Genomic DNA, 8,230 nt, shown 5'->3' with positions numbered 1-8,230 from the left:
AAAAGTGTCCACTGTAAATTTACTGAAGTAAAGTACAGACACCTAAAATTTCTACTTAACAGTAATTTACTAGCCTACTTGTACTTCGTTACCTTAAACCACCTATTATTACTTAACATTTTATTTGGAAAACCCTGTATAGTATTATGCCTAAATAAAACCTACCCCACCTTAACTTTTAAATAATTAACAAATTAACTATGTGTGTTTTTCTCTCAAGATATTTTTATACTCCAAGCAAAGTGAATAAGGTGCACCCCGAGCGAAATGCCTGAGATTTTGACAATCTGAGTTTTCCATTGGTTACAGAAAGGAGACCACGCCCACAGCTGTCCTCTGGTGATTACGCAAAACAGCCAGCAGATGGAAGCATTTACATAAACAAGGACTGGATTTCATAACCGCTCCATGGACTTGACTCGCATTATTAACAGTCAGGTGATCGATTTTGGATTGGTGAGTCCCCTATGTGTGGGTCCCCTATGTCTGGATTGTATGTGATCTGACCTGTTTTGCTCTGTTCTGCTGGTCCAAACTTTGTGTTTTAAGGGATAAACATTAAAAATCATACAGTTTCTTTGGAGTCTTGATTTATATAAGCCTACATTTACCATGACCGTCTGCCATGTCCCAACACACTGCAGCTTTCCCACATTTACTAGGTAAGCCCGTACTTACTTGAGGTTATTTAAAAATAAAAGTAAATCAGACTCCAAGTCATAGGGTTCAAACATGTCACATATAGTATTGCCACATACAAAAATTTCAAACTCAATTTCAATATCGATTTCGATACCCAAGTGATCATTTGAGGCAGCTGATGAGTACTGGTGGGCTACGTGTGCCACAGCATGTGTGGTCCCAGAAGCAAAAACTTGGGGTTGGGAGGAGTTCAGGGAGGCCATGGAGGAGGACTATCAGTCGGCCTCAAAGAGATTCCGGCAAACCATCCAACGCCTCAAAAGGGGGAAGCAGTGCTTCACCAACACTGTTTACACTGCGGGCGGAGAGCTGCTGACCTCGACTGGGGATGTTGTCAGACGGTGGAAGGAATATTTTGAGGATGTCCTCAATTCCGAGGAAGCAGAGACTGAAGACTAAGAGGCGTATTCATCACCTGGCTGAAGTCACTGAGATGGTTGGCAAGCTCCTCAGTGGCAAGGCTTCAGGGGTGGATGAGATCCATCCTGAGTATCTTAAGTCTCTGTATGTTGTGGGTCTGTCTTGGCTGACACGTCTCTGCAACATGGTGTGGTGGTCGGGGTCTGTGCCTCTGGATTGGTATACCGGGGGGTGCTGGTCCCTCTGTTTTTAGAAGAGGTCCCGGTCGCGTTACTGGACCAGCTCCATACCTTGCATTAAGTGCTTGAGGGCTCATGGGAGTTTGCCTAACCAGTCCACATGTGTTTTGTGGATCTGGAGAAGGCATTTGATCGTGTCCCTCACGGTGTACTGTGGGGGGTGCTCTGGGAGAACAGAAGTCTTGCCGGCAGTAAGTCAGACCTATTCCCAGTCCATGTTGCACTCTGCCAGGACTGCCCTTTGTCTCCGGTTCTGTTCATTGTTGTTATGGACAGAATTTCTAGACACATGCCAGGGGCCAGAGGGGGACCGGTTTGGGAACCACAGGATCTCATCTCTGCTGTTTGCAGATGAGGTTGTCCTGATGGCTTAATCAAGCCAGGACCTGCGGCAGGAACTGGGGCGGTTTGCGAGTGTGAAGGTGAGTGTGAAGCGGCTGGGAATGAGAATTAGCTCCTCCAAATCTGAGGCCATGGTTCTAGACCAGAAAAAGGTGTCTTTCCCCCTCTAGGTGGGTGAAGAGTCCCTGTATGTAATGGAGGAATCCAAGTATCTTGGGGTCTTGTTCACGAATGAGGGAAGGATGGAGCATGAGATTGACATGCGGATCAGTGCAGAGTCTGCAGTGATGCAGTCGCTGTATCAGGATGTTGTGGTGAAAAAGGAGCTGAGTCAAAAGGCAAAGCTCTCGATTTACCGCTCAATCTACGTTCTACTCTCACCTATAGTCATGAGCTTTGGGTAATGACTAAAAGGACAAGATCGCAGACAAAAGCAGTTGAAATGACAGCCCACCAAGAGGAGGCCCCGGTCAAAACCTAGGAAACGCTGGAGAGATTATGTCTCTCGGCTGGCCTGGGATCCAACTATAGGAGTTGGAGGACGTGACTGCGGTGAGGGAAGTCTGGGACTCCCTGCTCAGACTGCTGTCGCTGCGACCCGGCCCCGGATAAGCGTAAGAAAATGGATGGATAGATCGGTGATCATTTTAAAAGCTCTTTTTAAGACTGCCATATTTTTCAGCAGAAAGTAATAGTATTTGTTTATCATACCTTGTGATCTCACACTGGTTCTGATAAAATTTAAGATATAACTTTTCAGGAAAGGTCACATTTTATGATTTTTCAGTATTGATACTTTTTCAAATGAGTATCTAGTTTCAGATTTTAGATTTTTTTGACCCTGTAGTGTCAAATAGTTGAAGAGTTTGAATAAAAGAAATAGTTTGTAACAGTTGGGAGTTGTGTAGCACAGCGATGTACAGTAGACCTGTATCCAATAAGAAGCATTTCCTCCCAGATCAGGTAGGCTGTTCTTCCCAATCACACCCCCCCAGGTGTCACTGTTGTTACCCACATGGGCATTGAAGTCCCCCAGGAGAACAACAGAGTCCTCGGTTGGTGTACTGCATAGTACCCCCCTCCCCCAGGTACTCCATACTGCTGTTTGGCCTATAGGCCGACACAACAGTGAGAGACCTGTCCCCGACCGGAACGCTAGAAAAATGGAGAGTCCAGCCCCTCTCAAGGAGTTGGGTTCCAGAGCCCAAGCTGTGCGTGGTGCTGAGGCTGAGTATATCTAATCAGTAGTGCTCAACCTCCCCCATAAGCTCAAGCTCCTTCCCCCCCAGTGAGGTGACATTCCATGTCCCCAGAGCCAGTCTCCATGTCCGGAAATCCGGTTGTCGAGGGCTCCGCCTTTGACTGCTGCCAAGATCTCTCTGCACCGACCCCTTATGGATCCTCCCGCGGGTGGTGGGTCCACGTGAGGACGGCCCCACGTCGCTCCTTTGGGTTAAGCCCGGCCGGGCCCCGTGGGGTAAGGCTCGGCCACCAGGCGGTTGCTCTCGAGCACTCACCCCAGGCCTGGCTCTAGGGTGGGGCCCTGGTGACGCCAGAAAAAAAATAATAAAATAAAATTTTGACAAAAATAATTGGAGGTGTTCTACATGTATCACTATGGTGGCATGTTCAGTAGTTACTATGGTAACACAGTGCACAAATTAGCAAACGGTGGCCATACCGGCTTATCAAAGCCTGATGTTGTATTACCTCAGAAGCAAAGCCAGGCCGGGTCTGGTCAGTACTTGGATGGGAGACTGCTGTGATACCAGGGGCCTCAGTGGGGTGCTTTGTTCACCCACATTGCCCCGTGTGTGTGTGTATCGGCCAGAGGGGCCAATGGTGCAGATTGTCAGCCTTGCTTCTGCCAATTTGTCCCAGGGCAGCTGTGACTACAATAGTAGCTTACCATCACTGTGGAGTGAATTAATCATGCAGTGCACAGCGTGCTGGGTGCCATGAAAGGTGCTATATAAATCAGATAATTAAAACTAACTAATTAAATAGTTTAAAACAAGGTCAAAAAGTTTTAAGTTTGTCTGAAAACTCAAGAAAAATGCAAAGTTCCTAAATACTGCACACTCTTATCAAAGTCCAAAGACCAAAGACACAAAGGACAAAAGTGAACACACAGGAATCACAATATGATTTTTCAGACAGAAGCACTAGAAACACAATGTAAAAGACTTGAATAGTGAAAATCTGTGTGAGCAAGGTTTTTATTCAGACACAGAGGTCCAGGTCTGATGCAGTTCAGATACCAAGTACATGTCTAACAGCCTAACAGTACTGTAGTATTCTCAGCCAGTGTCTGGATGATGGCTACACGACTTTATATATCTGATGACTGTGTTTATATTTCAACCACACAGTGTCCTTTTTACAAGAGTCTTTTATGATTTGTTCAAAGTTACTTTTTCAAATATTCTGAATATTTTTATGTCTTTTGTATGAATAGATTTGCAGAGAGCACAAAAGTTTTGCCAGATTTATAAAAAGTTCCAGAAAATGTGCCAAAATGAATAAACATGTGCCAAATATGCCAAACAAACACAAGTACATGAAAAATTAAATGAAAAACTGCTGCTTGCTGGTGACATTTCTGAATGTTTGAACTTTCCATGGAATCATGCAGGTGATGTACCACCTCCAGAAAGTGTAGCTGTAATTGTAAACAGTATGACACATCTTCTGTCCTGCTTTTGAATGCCAGATCCATTAAGGTTTCAGCTTGAGCGCTGGTCTCTGGTCGGGTTTGCAGCTGTAAAAGACAGATGTGCATGATTCCACTTCAAACTTCAGGGGTCCCATTGCAAAAAACAGACCATGTTTTCACAAATCAGCGCTTCTCTGCCGGGCCCGACATTGCATAACAGGCCCAGAAGTCCACCACAAACGCTTGGGATTCTGCAGTAGATGTTTTCCTTCATGCTGTAAATACTTTTGATTAGGCCACAAGATGGTGAAAGATTTTAACTTGCGTAATTTACAAGTCCAGAGGGGGGCAGTACTCAGTTATATTTACTCACTTATATTTACTTGAGTAACTTTTTAAAGAAATGGTACTTTTCAGAGTACTTTTCTAGCAGCATACTTATACTCCTACTTGAGTAATGTTTTTATTGAAGTAACAATACTGTTACTTGAGTAAAAGTTGTGGTTCCTCTTCCCACTGTGAGTAAGTCTAGTGACTTGAGCTTTATGTTGACAATATGAAATGATTTGAACATTTGTGTTTCTTGCAGTTCCTTCAGATATGATTTTGTTTGGCCCATTTTTTGTGTCTGTTTGAAAACACTACATTTTGTGCAGTATTTCATGTTTTGTCCTGCAAATTACCTTAACTTCAAATTCTACTACTTAAACTACTACTCTTACTTGAGTAGTAGCTTCCACTGTTCCCTCTAAGCTGCGTGCGTTCGCAATTGCGCACTGCTGACACGGTCTCCGCGCACAGAAAATCTGTGCTGCGCACAAAAAAATCGAACCGGAATTGAAAATAAAATAAACACACAACAATTCATTCTGCGCTATTTTTCAATGTGAGTCAGTGAGTGTGACCGGTGACGAGCTGCTCCAGACAATTATGCGATTCACATACGTATTTGAACAGCTTATCCACGTCATTGACAGGCTCTTCATGCGCCGCTACCAGAGTTTTAGCCGATGTGGCCGATGTGGAGTGAAGACTCGCTAATGATGCTAAGTGTTTAACCCCTTAACGTTCTGACGGCCCTCCCTCGGGCGTACTGTTACGCACTGTTTTGTAGCAGTTTTGCGTTTTAAACATGACGAAACGGACAAAACAAAGGAAGTACGCGACCGAGGACACTGTGGATGTTTGTACAAGTTAAACTAGAGGCATCTCGGACCCGGAGCGGTTCGTGGAACCGAGTGAAGATCTCATGGTGGACTCAGGAGCAGAGGACCTTATGATTTGATGGACTGGATGCTGTCCCTGATCGGTAAGCCTGGTTTATTCTGCTATTGACTTAATTGTGGGTCAAATATATCATGCGTAATCATTAGCATTAGCTAATGCGCCCCCCCCCGACCACCACCAATCATCACACACCACTTGGGCGAAGTGTCTTGCCTAAGGACACAATGACAGAAGTTGGTCCAAGCGGGACTCGATCCTCCAGCCTCTGTCACAGAATGACTGTCACACTGTCACATGTACAGTGTATTTTTAGTTTCCAGTGTGTGTTTGTTCACTGTTTGCCATGTGTGGTTTGTAAATATATATTTGTTTTGACCCATACCACTTGTTTTGAATATATTTTATATACAAATACACATTATATATTGTGTTTTGTTATGTAAATGTACAGTAATAGAGCAGCTGGGTGTGCAGATACAGATGTGTGTATTGGTCATTGACTGTCACTAGTTTATGAGTTGTAAAAATCAAATGATCGTGTCATATACTGAAAAAGAGTTAACGGACTGTCTCCCAGACCACAGTAGGACAATCTCACTCAGTGCACAGCAAAAGCTTCACACAATGGCTTATACTCATAATACAAGTCAGAACTTTATGATAAAAATGTTAAGTGTGTTTTCAACATTGGAGTTTACAGTTGGCTTGGTTTGGTTGGAAGCTCATGTTTTGCCATAGTTAAAATTAAATATTTATACTTCCAATAGCATTAACATACTACACAGGTCATGAGCAAGATTTTTGTCATTTTCATTGTATAAGTGGCTAAAGCACTTAATTAAAAGTCTTATAACAGAAATGTAAATGCGGTAATTTGATTGTTTTAATAAACCATTTAACTTGGATGGATGCGATGCAGCATGACCACAGTGCACACATCTGATGTTGCTCACAGTGGTCCATGGGACCGCTCAAGGAGTTTGTGTGTTTACTCAGACTCGTGAAAAATTAGAGGGAACATTGGTAGCTTCCCAAATACATTTTTACCCTTACTTGGGCCACCATTTTGAACTGCTAGTTGCTCCTACTTTAGTCTTTATATCATCACTATATCCACTTATAGTTCAGTATATGAAAGATGGAACAATATATTTTGGGATCTCAATATTTATCGTGAGTCGAATTTTTTGCAAAAATTTTGAGATTTTCGCTATTTTAAGTTAATGTCAGATTTGAGCTGTAGCGGCTAGAATGGATCACTTCTATGGCTAGTTATTGGTTCATTCTGTTATTTATTTGTTGCAGCTCAGGTCTTTAATGATTCTGTCTATTCAAAAATGTTTTACTAGGATTATTTTGCATTATAAATAATAATGCAAGATAATCCTAGTAAAACATTTTTAAATAGATTATATTGTGTCAATGACATAAAGTAGTTTCAATATTATAGATTCAATATATGTCTATCGCAATAATTCTCTGTATGAAGAAAAACCTTTGACAGGAGTGTGTAGGTATTCCAGAGCTGTCACAAAACATTAGAGCAGACAGGAAACTGACAAGACCTAGACCCCTGTGGAAGACAAACAGATTTATTTTCAGGGAAAGACGCTGTCTCATGTAATCTATACTCAAAGTGGAAATGAAAATAGGCTAAATTTTTACTGATACTTTCAAATTTAATGAAAGAATATAAAGGTGCTGTCTTAAAAACGTGAAAAATAGCACTAGTTCATTTTAAATGGTTTGGAGGTCCAAAGTTATTCCTCACTTACTGTGTCTTTTGCATTCTGAACATCCTAATTATTCACTGCGATGAGTTTATAAGCACTTTTCACAATTCTCAGAGACCAGAGCGGAGTTTTGCCATCACGCTATCGCTTGCCCTCTGGTCAGAAGGTTGTTAGTTTGAATCCCACTCTCGATATAAACATCATTGGCTGAACTGTCAGATCCACTGACCCACAGGTTGGTAGTGCGATTCCAGCTCCCATAGATGAATGCTATTGTTATATTCTTGGGCAACACACTTAACCTTTCTTCTCCCCAGTGTCTGTGTACACTGGTGTATGAATGTGTGTGTGTGAATGGGTGAGTGGTTCCTTGATGTAAAACGCTTTGAGTGCCTTGAAGGTGAAAAAGCGCTAAATAAAAATGTGATTGTTTACAATTTTCCATTTAAAGCTAACAACTAGCATGCAACTGCACTCCTGATTCTTGGACAATCAATTTTTTTCTAATTAGATGCAGACAGTACACAGCGGACTTATTTTGACCTCCAGAGCTGCCTGCTTATATCATAGGCTATATCTGTACTGGGGCAAGACAAATTTTGTTCAAATGCATGGGGAAAAAATAGTGTTTGGGCCTTTTAAGTCCCTCCATTACGCACACTTTGCTCTCAGATTCCTCTTGATTTGGTCATTATTTGCTCCATGTGTAAATGTAATCCACTCCCTCAGCTCCTCCTGTGGTACAGCTTTCTAGTTGAATGTGGTTTCTGAGAGACTTTGCAGAGACGTGGGACTAACCACTGCTCAAAATGTACACCACCTCAACCCCAAAGTAACGAGCATTGCCTTATTAAATATCCGAACGGAAATTCCACAAATGTTGAACCTAATCATTTCTATTGGCTCTTTGTGTGATGCTGAGCCGACAGGAAAAGGCTCAGTATATAAAAAAATTAAATATAAAAATAGTC

The sequence above is a fragment of the Periophthalmus magnuspinnatus genome, chromosome 3 (genome assembly GCF_009829125.3).
Source record: "Periophthalmus magnuspinnatus isolate fPerMag1 chromosome 3, fPerMag1.2.pri, whole genome shotgun sequence".
Taxonomy (NCBI): domain Eukaryota; kingdom Metazoa; phylum Chordata; class Actinopteri; order Gobiiformes; family Gobiidae; genus Periophthalmus; species Periophthalmus magnuspinnatus.
Note: the sequence above shows the minus strand (reverse complement) of the source record.